We start from the raw sequence: 15,685 nt of genomic DNA, 5'->3' as shown, positions 1-15,685 counted from the left end.
TTGTCAATGCAATAGGCCATGCAGTTACAGGTGAACTTTTGTTTGATTGTTTGTTTATCCTGGTATGAATCATTACACTCTTCATAGACTTATCATAGAAAACAGTGTTGCACAAGTCCTACAGGCTCACATTTGTAGGCTACATTTAATATCTTCAGTTGATCATAGTGACAATTGCAGCCTAGATAATTTATACCGTTTTTTTCTTTTGACTATGAAGTAACTGATGAAGCCCATTTTATGTGGCACATACAAAGTTTATCATTGCAAATGTGTTGCAAAATGCATGTTCCAGGTTTGTCACAAGTTGTTATCAAGCAAGCACTAAATATTGTGACTGCGGCGTGTAGAGGATTGACCAGTAACATGGTGGACTTTATACTGCAACACACAAGTCCCTCAGTACTGAAAGAGTGTTCATGTGATAAAGTTTGAGTGGAAAAAGTCAGCCCCAAGATTTCTGGAATCTTGGCGTTACAAGCGCCGTGCTCTACCAGCTGAGCTACAGAGGACAGGAACAAGGAAGAGGCTTCAGAATGCGCAAATAAGTGTACAATGGCCATGGCAGGTGCCACCATTTTAAGGGCATATTCAAAATGTATGTGTACACCAATGTTTCGTAATGCGCTTGTCATACATCATGATGGGGCCAAAAAGAGATGGTCTGTGTGTCCAGGAAGAGTACAATGACAAAATTTAAACAGATTGGCGAGTCACAGGATGAGAAATGCCTCCAGTGGAAGAGAGATATGGGACATACTGTACAGTTGTGGTCAAAAGTTTTGAGAATGACACAAATATTACTTTTCACAAAGTCTGCTGCCTCAGTTTTTATGATGGCAATTTGCATATACTCCAGAATGTTATGAAGAGTGATCAGATGAATTGCAATTAATTGCAAAGTCCCTCTTTGCCATGAAAATGAACTTAATCCCCCCAAAACATTTCCACTGCATTTCAGCCCTTCCACAAAAGGACCAGCTGACATCATGTCAATGATTCTCTCGTTAACACGGGTGAGAGTGTTGACGAGGACAAGGCTGGAGATCACTCTGTCATGCTGATTGAGTTAGAATAACAGACTGGAAGCTTTAAAAGGAGGGTGGTGCTTGAAATAATTGTTCTTCCTCTGTTAACCATGGTTACCTGCAAGGAAACACGTGCCGTCATCATTGCTTTGCACAAAAAGGGCTTCACAGGCAAGGATATTGCTGCTAGTAAGATTGCACCTAAATCAACCATTTATCGGATCATCAAGAACTTCAAAGAGAGAGGTTCAATTGTTGTGAAGAAGGCTTCAGGGCGCCCAAGAAAGTCCAGGGCTACCATCAGTCCTGTGTCATGCCAACAGTAAAGCATCCTGAGACCATTCATGTGTGGGGTTGCTTCTCAGCCAAGGAAGTGGGCTCACTCACAATTTTGCCTAAGAACACAGCCATGAATAAAGAATGGTACCAACACATCCTCCGAGAGCAACTTCTCCCAACCATCCAAGAACAGTTTGGTGACGAACAATGCCTTTTCCAGCATGATGGAGCACCTTGCCATAAGGCAAAAGTGATAACTAAGTGGCTCGGGGAACAAAACATCGACATTTTGGGTCCATGGCCAGGAAACTCCTCAGACCTTAATCCCATTGAGAACTTGTGGTCAATCCTCAAAAGGCAGGTGGACAAACAAAACCCCACAAATTCTGACAAACTCCAAGCATTGATTATGCAAGAGTGGGCTGCCATCAGTCAGGATGTGGCCCAGAAGTTAATTGACAGCATGCCAGGGCGGATTGCAGAGGTCTTGAAAAAGAAAGGTCAACACTGCAAATATTGACTCTTTGCATAAACGTAATGTAATTGTCAATAAAAGCCTTTGACACTTATGGAATGCTTGTAATTATACTTCATTATACCATAGTAACATCTGACAACAATATCTAAAAACAAATCAAATCAAATCAAATTTTATTGGTCACATTCGCCGAATACAACAGGTGCAGACATTACAGTGAAATGCTTACTTACAGCCCTTAACCAACAGTGCATTTATTTTAAACAAAAAAAGTAAGAATAAAACAACAACAAAAAAAGTGTTGAGAAAAAAAGAGCAGAAGTAAAATAAAGTGACAGTAGGGAGGCTATATATACAGTAAAATAAAGTGACAGTAGGGAGGCTATATATACAGGGGGGTACCGTTGCAGAGTCAATGTGCGGGGGCACCGGCTAGTTGAGGTAGTTGAGGTAATATGTACATGTGGGTAGAGTTAAAGTGACTATGCATAAATACTTAACAGAGTAGCAGCAGCGTAAAAAGGATGGGGTGGGGGCAGTGCAAATAGTCCGGGTAGCCATGATTAGCTGTTCAGGAGTCTTATGGCTTGGGGGTAGAAGCTGTTGAGAAGTCTTTTGGACCTAGACTTGGCACTCCGGTACCGCTTGGTCGTGCGGTAGCAGAGAGAACAGTCTATGACTAGGGTGGCTGGAGTCTTTGACAATTTTGAGGGCCTTCCTCTGACACCGCCTGGTATAGAGGTCCTGAATGGCAGGGAGCTTTGCCCCAGTGATGTACTGGGCCGTACGCACTACCCTCTGTAGTGCCTTGCGGTCAGAGGCCAAGCAGTTGCCATACCAGGCGGTGATGCAACCAGTCAGGATGCTCTCGATGGTGCAGCTGTAGAATTTTTTGAGGATCTGAGGACCCATGCCAAATCTTTTTAGTCTCCTGAGGGGGAATAGGAAAACACTGAAGCAGCAAACTTTGTGAAGACCAATAATTGTGTCATTCTCAAAACTTTTGACCACGACTGTACACACATACATAGCCTATTAGCTTGAAAAAGGTAACTCCCAATTTGTTTTCGCGAAAAGCAGCTGTTTAGCTGGTTAAAAAAAGGTGAGCCATGTGTTGGCAAAAATGTATGTCCAGGGCCCTGTTTCCCGATAGCGATGGAATTTAGGCTTACAAGGAAACACTGTCACCAACGATAAATCTACAATCATCGAGAATTTCAACAAGCATTTTGCTACGGCTGGCCATGCTTTCCACCTGGCTACCACTACCCCACGGCCACCAGCTCTGCACCCTCCGCTGCAACTTGCCCGTGCCCCCACCGCTTCTCCTTCACACAAATTCAGACAGCTGATGTTCTGAAAGAGCTGAAAAATCTGGACCCCTACAAATAAGCTGGGCTAGACAATCTGGACCCTTTCTTCCTAAAATTAGCCGCCGAAATTGTCGCAACCCCTATTACTAGCCTGTTCAACCTCTCTTTCGTAACGTCTGAGATCCCCAGAGATTCAAAGGGGGTGACACTCTAGATCCAAACTGTTACAGACCTATATCCATCCTGCCCTGCCTTTCGAAAGTATTTGAAAGCCAAGTTAACAAACAGATCACCGACCATTTCGAATCCCACCGTACCTTCTCCGCTATGCAATCTGGTTTTTCCGAGCTGGTCATGGGTGCACCTCAGCCACGCTCAAGGTCCTAAACGATATTATAACCGCGATCGATAAAAGACAGTACTGCGCAGCCATCTTCATCGACCTGGCCAAGGCTTTCGACTCTGTCAACCACCGCATTCTTATTGGCAGACTAAATAGCCTTGGTTTCTCTAATGACTGCCTCGCCTGGTTCATCAACTACTTCTCAGATAGAGTTCAATGTGTCAAATCGGAGGGCCTGTTGCCTGCCGTCTCTATGGGGGTGCCACAGGGTTCAATTCTCGGGCCGACTCTGTCGCTCTTGCTGCTGGTGACGCTCGGATCCACCTCTATGCGGACGACACCATTTTGTATACATCTGGCCCTTCATTGGACACTGTGTTAACAAACCTCCAAACAAGCTTCAACGCCATACAACACTCTTTCCGTAGCCTCCAACTGCTCTTAAACACTAGTAAAAATAAATGCATGCTCTTCAACCGAACACTGCTTGCACCCGCCCACCCGACTAGAATCACTACTCTCGGCGGGTCTGACCTAGAGTATGTGGACAACTACAAATACCTAGGTGTCTGGTTAGATTGTAAACTCTCCTTCCAGACTCACATTAAGCATCTCCAATCAAAAGTTAGATCTAGAATCGGCTTCCTATTTCGCAACAAAGCCTCCTTCACTCATGCTGCCAAACATGCCCTCGTAAAACGTACTATCCTACCGATCCTTGACTTCGGCGATGTCATTTACAAAATAGCCTCCAACACTCTACTCAGCAAATTGGATATAGTCTATCACAGTGCCATCCGTTTTGTCACCAAAGCCCCATATACTACCCACCATTGTGACCTGTACGCTCTTGTTGGCTGGCCCTCACTACATATTCATCGCCAAACCCACTGGCTCCAGGTCATCTATAAATCACTGCTAGGCAAATCCCGTTTTATCTTAGCTCACTGGTCACCATAGCAACACCCATCCGTAGTCAGCGCTCCAGCAGGTATATCTCATTGGTCATCCCCAAAGCCAACACCTCCTTTGGCCGCCATTCCTTCCAGTTCACTGCTGCCAATGACTGGAACGAACTGCAAAAATCTCTGAAGCTGGAGACTCTTATCTCCCTCACTAACTTTATGCATCAGTTGTCAGAGCAGCTTACCGATCACTGCACCTGTACACAGCCATTATGAAATTAGCCCACTCAACTACCTCATCCCCATATTGTTATTTATTTTGCACCCCAGTTTCTCTATTTGCACATCATCTTTTGCACATCTATAATTCCAGTGTTAATACGAAATTGTAACTATTTTGCACTATGGCCTATTTATTGCCTTACCTCCATAACTTACTACATTCGCACACACTGTATATATATATTTTCTGTAGTATTTTTGACTTTATGTTTTGTTTACCCCATATGTAACTCTGTGTTGTTGTTTTTATCGCACTGCTTTGCTTTATCTTGGCCAGGTCGACGTTGTAAATGAGAACTTGTTCTCAACTGGCTTACCTGGTTAAATAAAGGTGAAATAAAAATAAATACAATAAAATTACAAGTGTTTTAACATGCATCTTCCCAACAACGGCCAAAGATGTAACATGCGTTTCCCAAAACACCATGCAAAACGAACGGTCTCTAAGTGCGAAGTTGGGGCATGTGTCGATCCTAATAGGATCGAAAGAAAGGGAGCGCTGCTCTCAGATCAGCTTTCTCCATTCAAATCTTAGCAGAGAGAACAGTCTATGACTTGGGTGGCTAGAGTCTTTGACAATTTTTAGGGCCTTCCTCTGACACTGCCTGGTATAGATCCTGGATGGCAGGGAGCTCCGCCCCAGTGATGTACTAGGCCGTACGCACTACCTTCTAGCGCCTTGCGGTCGAATGCCAAACAGTTGCTATACCAAGTGGTGATGCAGCCAGTCAAGATGCTCTCAATGATGCAGCTGTATAACTTTTTGAGGATCTGAGGGCACATGCTGAATCTGAAGGGGAAGAGGCGTTGTCGATTTAAAACAAAAAAGAATCTGAGGGAACGAATACAAAATCAGAGGGAATGGATTTTAAGAAATGAGGGAATTGGATTAGTCTGGTCGTTTTTTCTCCTCTACCATGACCCCTAAGGGGCTCCTTACAATCGGTTTGTCAAATAATAAATAATATCTTACAGAATATAGTCTGTCTGAGACAGTCACATTTCGGCTGGAAATGACAACTTCATCGGTTTCAAACGTAAACTAATGAGTTTATTTTTATTGAGATTTCCTTAGTTCACCACTCTCTCCGAATACGCCATCTTGCCAATTTTTTTTTACATTTTCGTCATTTAGCAGACGCTCTTATCCAGAGCGACTTACAAATTGGTGCATTCACCTTATGATAGCCAGTGGGACAACCACTTTACAATGTTTTTTTTGTTGGGGGGGGGGCCTAGTACATCACTGGGGCCGAGCTCCCTGCCATCCAGGACCTATACCAGGCAGTGTCAGATGAAGGCCCTAAAAATTGTAGGGTTTCAAGTGTCTCCGGAAGGTGGTGAGTGACTCCGCTGTCCTGGCGTCGTGAGGGAGCTTGTTCCACCATTGGGGTGCCAGAGCAGCGAACAGTTTTGACTGGGCTAAGCGGGAACTGTGCTTCCGCAGAGGTAGGGGGGCCAGCAGGCCAGAGGTGGATGAACACAATGCCCTCGTTTGGGTGTAGGGACTGATCAGAGCCTGAAGGTACGGAGGTGCCGTTCTCCTCACAGCTCCGTAGGCAAGCACCATGGTCTTGTAGCAGATGCGAGCTTCAACTGGAAGCCAGTGGAGTGTGCGGAGGAGCGGGGTGACGTGATGTGTACATCTTTCCCACGTATGTCAGCTGGTTTACTAACTTTAGCCTTACCTATCATTTGTTATCTAGCCACAATACTTGTTTGTTAAGTTATTGCTTGTTGTCAGCCCACTGAAGTCACAATCATCGTGTCATCATGTGTACATTCCCCGCATGGCTAGGGTTGCTTTGTGTTCAAGCCCAGTGCCAAAAAGGAAAAGAAGAGACCAACTGTGGGTGAGTGATCTAATAGATAACTATCAGGGTCGCTGGACATATTTAAACAATAGTATTTGAATAATATGTATACTTTGTTTTGTGAAAACGGAATATTCAAAGTATCCTGTAGTATTGACTGCCAGTGCCATTTGTATTTATCGCGCGTGCGTGTGTGTCTGTTCTCCAGAGGATTATTTCGCTCATGGCAGTGAGGACACAGAGAACAGCATACATTATGGAAGAAAATGAAGGCAGACAGAGGTGAGAGTCTACCTGCACTCAGTTCATTATCCTCTCAACATTGGGCATTGCCATCATTGTGCTTATGCCAGTCAGCAGTGCCCTGTTTAGGAGGAAGCAACGTTACGATATAAATATATTATATTGAACAGATATAGTTGTCTGTCATGCAGAATAGGGAATTGTGTCGGCTCTATTTATTACATTTCTATCTGTAACGTTGTGAATGTTTTACCTCACTGAAAAGTTACAAGCTTTTATCAGGCATGAAGAGTTTATTAGAAAGAGTGCCTCCACTTTCCAGCTTGGCATGGATGACTGGGCATCACATATGAGAGCCAATGAGATTCCCACAGCTGCTCTAGTGCTTGGCATGTTACTCAAAAGATAGGGTGCACATGCAAAAGTCTTTGGTATGAACAGGGCTCATGCGATATGCCTAAATTAGTGTATTTTGATATGTTGTCTATGGGATAGGGATTAACTAAGTAACTGCCTGTCTCCTCTCTTCTTCCTGTGTAGGAGTGAATGTGCCAGATCATGAAATGACCTTCCAGAGCCTCTCTGACCAGCTGCAGCAGTTGGTGACTCCTTTTGTTGTCTCCATACAAGCCAAAGAGTGTGCAGGTCAGTCCCATGTATGTGGTACTTGACAAATACATCTTATTTCTATTATTAGGCAACAAGGGAATTTGTACAACAGATATTATGGCTATTTGAGGTTGGTAATTGGGTAGATTTGATTTATTTATACTTTGATCTAATAACATTTGACATTTTAGTCATTTAGCAGATGCTCTTATCCAGAGCGACTTACAGTTAGTGAGTGCATACATTTTTCATACTGGCCCCCCGTGGGAATCGAACCCACAACCCTGGCGTTGCAAGCGCCATGCTCTACCAACTGAGCTACACGGGGCCCTGTGTATGTGCATGCCTTTTTTATTATGACACGTGGATACTACCTAACTCAATTCATAATATTTTCATTTCGTTCTGTCCTCAGCCCTGAAGCACCTGATGCAGAGGGTTCTAGAGAGACTGATGGGTACTGGTGTGTCAGTGGATGTTGAGGATGAGCCTGAGCAACACAGTACCAATGTTAACCAGAAGAGGGTGCACTGCTCCCTTGGCACGCTCTGTGACCGGTACAAGAGCGTAACACAGGTACGAAGCTACTGCACTCGATTAAGGACTAATATGAGGCTTTTATGTAAAACTGTCACATTTGCTCTTGGCATTCTCTCAACCAGCTTCACCTGGAATGCATTTCCAACAGTCTTGAAGGAGTTCCCACATATGCTGAGCACTTGTTGGCTGCTTTTCCTTCACTCTGCTGTCCGACTCATCCCAAACCATCTCAATTGGGTTGAGGTCGGGGGATTGTGGAGGCCAGGTCATCTGATGCAGCACTCCATCACTCTCCTTCTTGGTAAAATAGCCCTAACACAGCCTGGAGGTGTGTTGGGTCATTGTCCTGTTGAAAAACAAATGATAGTCCCACTAAGCCCAAAACAGATGGGATGGCGTATCGCTGCAGAATGCTGTGGTAGCCATGCTGGTTAAGTGTGCCTTGAATTCTAAATAAATAACAGTGTCATCAGCAAAGCACCCCCACACCATAACACCTCCTCCTCCATGCTTTACGGTGAGAACTACACATGCAGAGATCATCCGTTCACCCACATCGCATCTCACAAAGACATGGCGGTTGGAACCAAAAATCTCAGATTTGGACTCCAAACCAAAGGACAGATCTCCACCGGTCTAATGTCCATTGCTCGTGTTTCTTGGCCCAAGCAGGTCTCTTCTTCTTATTGGTGTCCTTTAGTAGTGGTTTCTTTGCAGCAATTCGACCATGAAGGCCTGATTCACACAGTCTCCTCTGAACAGTTGATGTTGAGATGTCTGTTACTTGAACTCTGTGAAGCATTTATTTGGGCTGCAATTTCTGAGGCTGGTAACTAATGAACTTATCCTCAGCAGCAGAGGTAACTCTGGGTCTTCCATTCCTGTGGCGGTCCTCATGAGAGCCAGTTTCATCATAGCGCTTGATGGTTTTTGCGACTGCACTTGAAGAAACTTTCAAAGTTCTTGAGATTTTCCAGATTGACTGACCTTCATGTCTTAAAGTAATGATGGACTGTTGTTTCTCTTTGCTTATTTGAGCTGTTCTTGCCATAATATGGACTTGGTCTTTTACCTAATAGGGCTATCTTCTGTATACCCCCCCCCACCTTGTCACAACACAACTGATTGGCTCAAACGCATTAAGAAGGAAAGAAATTCCACAAATTAACTTTTAAGAAGGCACACCTGTTAATTGAAATGCATTCCAGGTGACTACCTCATGAAGCTGGTTGAGAGAATGCCAAGAGTGTGCAAAGCTGTCATCAAGGCAAAGGGTGGCTATTTGAAGAATCTCAAATATAAAATATATTTAGATTTGTTTAACACTTTTTTGTTTACTACATGATTCCATAGTTTTGATGTCTTCACTATTATTCTACAATGTAGAAAATAGTAAAAATAAAGAAAAACCCTTGAATGAGTAGGTGTGTCCAAACTTTTGACTGGTAGTGTAGTTGTATTGGACACATAGTGCTCATGCTCCTCTGTGCCCTATTCCTAAACCCAATAGGGTTCTAAAGTTGCAGTTGAATACCAACTAGAGATCAACGCACATAACGCACATTTTCACTCAAGACCCCCATTGATGATGGCATGATTTTTTAGTTGCACATGTCTATCTCAAGTTAGAATTCAGACTTTAATGTGAGTATTGCTTTTCCCCTATGTCTCAAGGTGATCCTGACCCCACTGTTTCCCTTTAAGCCCAGTGGCAAGGTGCTGCAGGTGCTGGTCAGCATCTTCCTCTTCCACGACTTCTCTGTACGCAACTTCATCAAAGGCCTTCTGGTGAGGACTGCCCTCTGATTGTTGGTGTGATTATTTTAGAACTGTTCAAATGTGCTGAAATGGAATTCTCCTTTAACTGATGTTTAACTGACTGACTGAACACCGAATGTTGATTGTGCTCTGTAGTGTCTTTCAAAGACTAACTTTGAGATATGTGGGCTGGATGTATTATTTTGGACTGTGTATTCCTGTGAATAGTTACCTTATCTTTTGCATTGCTTGTTCTCAAGTTTGTTTGTGTGTGTGTTGACCTTGGGGACCCCTCCCCAGTTATCTCTGCTGGAGCACTTCCACAGCCAGCCTCTGAGCGTGCTGTGCTGTAAGAAGGAGGAGGCCCTGGGCCACGCCACTGGGCTCAGCCGCCGGGATGTAGAGAGGATCCAACAGCTGCGCTCCTTCATGAGGTGACTGTCACACACACACACACACGCAGGCCAACGAGTCCCCAACACACACACTCTTCTACCCATATGATGGTTGAGTAACATTATTTAAATGTTGTGTGGTTTGTCTGTATAAAAAATTGTAAGGTAAATATTATTGAGTGGTGTTGAGAGGTACTGAACCTCATATTGACAAGACTGAATTATGCGCTTAACGTAATGTATTGACACTGGTCTTGGGTGATTGTGTGTCCTGCCACTCCTTTTAGAAAGTGTGTCAGAAACGACTGAAAGTTCTTCGCAAATACCATAAGAACTACTACCCCATTCTGAGTTGTCTCCACAGTCTAACATCTTCTCTATCCAAATACCCTCTGGGGAAACAGGTTTGAACATTTTGTATATCAAGGTTGCCATTGAAATAATACATAATATGTTAGGAATGTAATTGTAGAGCATGGCACCGACTGTCTCGCCTGTTCTACACATGTCTCTATTTTCAGATAAGGGAACTGCACATATCCTGTCTGGAGAAGAATGTCTGGGAGAATGAAGAGGATGCGTCTGCCATGCAATTTCTGAGGTAATGATGGATTCCCAAATTGTTGTTTAACGTTGATATAAAGCACAAACATTGCTTTATGAAACATATTTCAAAGTTCTGTACAAGTTGTAATTTACTCGGTTACCTGCCAAGATAAGAAAGTTCAGTTTGTTTGCTCTCCTTTCTTTTGAGAACACTCTACGTTCCACCCCAGGATGATGGCCAAAGATGAACTTGTAGCAGCGCTGCAAAACCTGAAACCTGGCAAGACCAAGAAAATGAGAGCTGCACTGCTCCAACTGGAGGATTTACTCGCCAAATTTGACCAGCCGGACAGTAAGTAGCAATGATGATGAGAGTTTTTTACCTTGACCATTTAAATGGATCTCTGACACATTAAAATAACTTACTTTTTGATTGCTTCTACCCTATCAGATGTTGCTGCTGCAGAGGGTGCAGCTGGGGAGGACATATCTTCTCCAGGGAAAGGCCTCCAGAAGAAAACAGGCCTGTTCCAACTGCAAAAGGTAACATTTTTGTAATGTAAGAGAAAGAAAACGATTGAATACACTTCTGATATGTAGTGCCCCCACCCGAATCCCAGTCGCTGTATGAGGTGTGCTACTACAGCTCCTCTGCTGTCCTGAGACCCCACCTCAACGCCACACCCCGCACCGCCATCCAGACTGCCCTCAGCAACCCCTACCATTACCTGAAGGTAAACAACTTACCACTGAGAGGCTTTGTCTCAATAGTGTCTAGTAAACTCCTTTCCTCATATCCTCTCCCTAATCTGGAAAGACTTGATGGGTGTAAGCAATATGGTGGACTACTATCATTGGGCTTACTTTCACCTGTTCACAATTCTTTCAGATCAGTGCAGATGAAGCAAAAGGAAAGGAGATAAGCCAAGTCTCTTTAGACAGCTGAGTATCAGCCAAAGCTTTAAGTGTTGAAGCTACAACAGCAGCTGATACTGATGCTAATGTTGTGTGGTTCAGAATGAAAACCTGCGGACCGAGGACGGGACAGTCTCCAATGCGGCTCCAGACATCTGCATTGTGTACAAACTCCATCTGGAGTGTGGGAGGGTCATCAACCTGTAGGACTGGTTGGAGGTAGGTTTTTTATAAAGAATCAAATGAAACACCATTGTTGGTATTCTTTACTGAACAAAAATATAAATGTAACATGCAACAATTTCAAAGATTTTACTGAGTTACAGTTCATATAAGGAAATCAGTCAATTGAAATAAATGCATTAGGCCCTAATCTATGGATTTCACATGACTGGGAATGCAGATATGCATCTGTTGGTCACAGATACCTTAAAAAAAAGGTAGGAGCGTGGATCAGAAAACCAGTCAGTATCTGTTGTGACCACCATTTGCCTCATGGAGCACGACACATCTCATTCGCATAGAGTTGATCAGGCTGTTGATTGTGGCCTGTGGAATGTTGACCTACTCCTCTTCAATGGATGTGCGAAGTTGCTGGATATTGGCGGGAACTGGAACACGCTGTCGTACATGTCGATCCAGAGCATCCCAAATGTGCTCAATGGTGTGGTGACATGTCTGATGAGTATGCAGGCCATGGAAGAACTGGGACATTTTTAGCTTCCAGGAATTGTGTACAGATCATTGGATGCGACAAACCGCTCGCCGACACAACGCCATACACGCTGTCTGCCATCTGCCCTGTACAGTTGAAACCGGGATTCATCTGTGAAGAGCACACTTCTCCAGCGTGCCAGTGGCCATCGAAGGTGAGCATTTCCCCACTGAAGCCGGTTAAGACGCCGAACTGCAGTAAGGTCAAGACCCTGGTGAGGACGATGAGCACACAGATAAGCTTCCCTGAGACAATTTCTGACAGTTTATGCAGAAATTATTCGGTTGTGCAAACCCACAGTTTCATCAGTTTTTCGGATGGCTGGTCTCAGACTATCCCGCAGGTGAAGAAGCTGGATGTGGAGGTCCTGGGCTGGCGTGGTTACACGTGGTCTGCGGTTGTGAGGCCGGTTGGACGTATTGCCAAATTCTCTAAAACGACGTTGGAGGCGGCTTATGGTAGAGAAATTAACATTCAATTCTCTTACAACAGCTCTGGTTAACATTCCTTCAGTCAGCATGCCAATTGCACGCTCCCTCAAAACTTGAGACATCTGTGGCATTGTGTTGTGACAAAACTGCACATTTTAGAGTGGCCTTTAATTGTCCTCAGCACAAGGTGCACCTGTGTAATGATCATGCTGTTTAATCAGCTTCTTGATATGCCACACCAGTCAGGTATATGGATTATCTTGGCAAAGGAGAAATGCTCACTAATAGGGATGTAAACAAAGTTGTACACAGAATTTCATCGAAATAAGCTTTTTGTGCGTATGGAACATTTCTGTGACCTTTTATTTCAGCCCATGAAACATGGAACCAACACTTTACATATTGCGTTGATATTTTTGTTCAGTGTATATATTGACTGAGAGAAACCGAGTGAATTTGTATGTATTTGCAGGCTTTTGCTACAGTGGTCTCGGCTGCAGAGGGCAAGGATGCTGACTTTGTGTACTATGGCAAAGTGGATGAACTCAAACATGTATCCTTTAATTGTTGGATGTTTTAAAATGCTTGATCGTGATGCATTTTGAATATGTTTTGAATATTGCTTTTCATACCACATGGCCTCTTTTCTCTCCCATAGCCTAGATATAGTCCGGTCAATTTATTGGCAAAAAAATACTTTATAAAATGAATAACATAAATACTGAGTGAGCAATGTTGTATGCTATTTTTATTATATTGTTATACTAATACAATTGCGCAGAGAAAGACTGCCCTCGTGAATTCGAACCACAGGTTTTCAATGGGCTTCAAGTGCGGAGACTGAGATGGCCATTGCAAAACGTTGATTTTGTGGTCAATTAACTATTTATTTGTGGACGTGTGTGCTTAGGGTTATTGGCTTGCTGGAAGATTCACTTGTGGCCAAGTTTCAGCCTCCAGTCAAAGGCAACCAGGTCTTGGCCTAAAATGTCCTGGTACTGGGTAAAGTTCATGATGCTGTTGACCTTAACAAGGGCCCCTGGACCAGTAGAAGCAAAATAGCCTCATAACATCAAGGATCCACCACCATATTTTACAGTAGGTATGGTGTTCTTTTCTGCTTGTGCATCCTTATTTCAACGCCAAACCCACCACTGGTGTGCATGGCCAACAAGCTTTATTTTCATGCCATCCAACAAATGTAAATGCCTGGAGTTTGCTAAACAGCATTGGCACTTGGATTGGAACTGGTGCAATGTTCAGATGACATGAAAATAGAGCTCTTTGTTAAGTTCCCTCCCAATATGTTCTCCAATCTCATAGAACATCTTAGAAAAAAGCTGTGCCGTTATCCTCGCATGGTGAGGTATTGAAAACAGGAGTGGCAATAATTGACCCCTATCTTTTTGAGAAAATGTTTACTTGTGAAACAAAATCTCTTTATCTGATATTGTTAGTAAAATAAATGGCCCCTTATTTTTTTGCATACAATCTACAAGTGTAGAAAACATTAGGAACACCTTCCTAATATTGAGTTGCACCCCCTTTTGCCCTCAGAACAGCCTCATTTCATCGGGGCATGGACTCTACAAGGTGTTGAAAGCGTTCCACAGGGATGCTGGCCCATGTTGACTCCAATGCATCCCACATTTGTCAAGTTGGATGGATGTCCTTTGGGAGGTGGACCATTCTTGATACACACGGGAAACTGTTGAGCGTGAAAAACCCAGCAGCGTTGCTGTTCTTAATAATAATAATAATATGCCATTTAGCAGACGCTTTTATCCAAAGCGACTTAGTCATGTGCGCATACATTTTTACACACTCAAACAGGTGCGCCTGGCACATACTGCCATACCCCGTTCAAAGGCACTTAAATATTGTCTTACCCATTCACCCTATGAATGGCACACATACACAATCCATGTATCAATTGTCAAAAATCCTTCTTTAACCGGTCTCCTCCCCTTCAAACACTGATTTTGAAGTGGATTTAACAAGTGACATCAGTAAGGGATCATAGCATTCACCTGGTCAGTCTGTCATGGAAAGAGGTGTTTCTAATTTTTTGTACACAGTATTTGCATTGTCTTTTTTTCTCATCTTTATCAAGGGTACAAATAATTTTGGACCTGACTGTACATAATTAAATTATGCTTTTTCCACATTGTTGTTCCTCAACTCCTTGAAGTGTTCGTTTTATCCAGGGATTCATAAAATCCACCAAGCAGAAGACGGATCACGTGTCATGACTGACCTGGGGAGGCTGCTGATTCACTGTCTCTGAGCTTGTGTTGTGTAGTATGTACAGTGGGGAAAAAAGTATTTAGTCAGCCACCAATTGTGCAAGTTCTCCCACTTAAAAAGATGAGAGAGGCCTGTCATTTTCATCATAGGTACACGTCAACTATGACAGACAAATTGAGAGAAAAAAATCCTGAAAATCACATTGTAGGATTTTTTATGAATTTATTTGCAAATTATGGTGGAAAATAAGTATTTGGTCACCTACAAACAAGCAAGATTTCTGGCTCTCACAGACCTGTAACTTCTTCTTTAAGAGGCTCCTCTGTCCTCCACTCGTTACCTGTATTAATGGCACCTGTTTGAACTTGTTATCAGTATAAAAGACACCTGTCCACAACCTCAAACAGTCACACTCCAAACTCCACTATGGCCAAGACCAAAGATCTGTCAAAGGACACCAGAAACAAAATTGTAGACCTGCACCAGGCTGGGAAGACTGAATCTGCAATAGGTAAGCAGCTTGGTTTGAAGAAATCAACTGTGGGAGCAATTATTAGGAAATGGAAGACATACAAGACCACTGATAATCTCCCCTCGATCTGGGGCTCCACGCAAGATCTCACCCCGTGGGGTCAAAATGATCACAAGAACGGTGAGCAAAAATCCCAGAACCACACGGGGGGACCTAGTGAATGACCTGCAGAGAGCTGGGACCAAAGTAACAAAGCCTACCATCAGTAACACACTACGCCGCCAGGGACTCAAATCCTGCAGTGCCAGACGTGTCCCCCTGCTTAAGCCAGTACATGTCCAGGCCCGTCTGAAGTTTGCTAGAGTGCATTTG

General features: G+C 43.6%; 1 pseudogene; it reads left to right on the top strand.

Moving 5' to 3' along the window:
* The first annotated feature begins 6,199 nt into the window (after positions 1 to 6,199).
* On the top strand, positions 6,200 to 14,956 carry LOC121544492 (annotated as a pseudogene).
* The last annotated feature ends 729 nt before the right edge of the window (positions 14,957 to 15,685 follow it).

This window comes from Coregonus clupeaformis, chromosome 29 (assembly GCF_020615455.1).
Source record: "Coregonus clupeaformis isolate EN_2021a chromosome 29, ASM2061545v1, whole genome shotgun sequence".
Taxonomy (NCBI): domain Eukaryota; kingdom Metazoa; phylum Chordata; class Actinopteri; order Salmoniformes; family Salmonidae; genus Coregonus; species Coregonus clupeaformis.
This window is presented reverse-complemented; position numbering and strand designations above follow the sequence as displayed.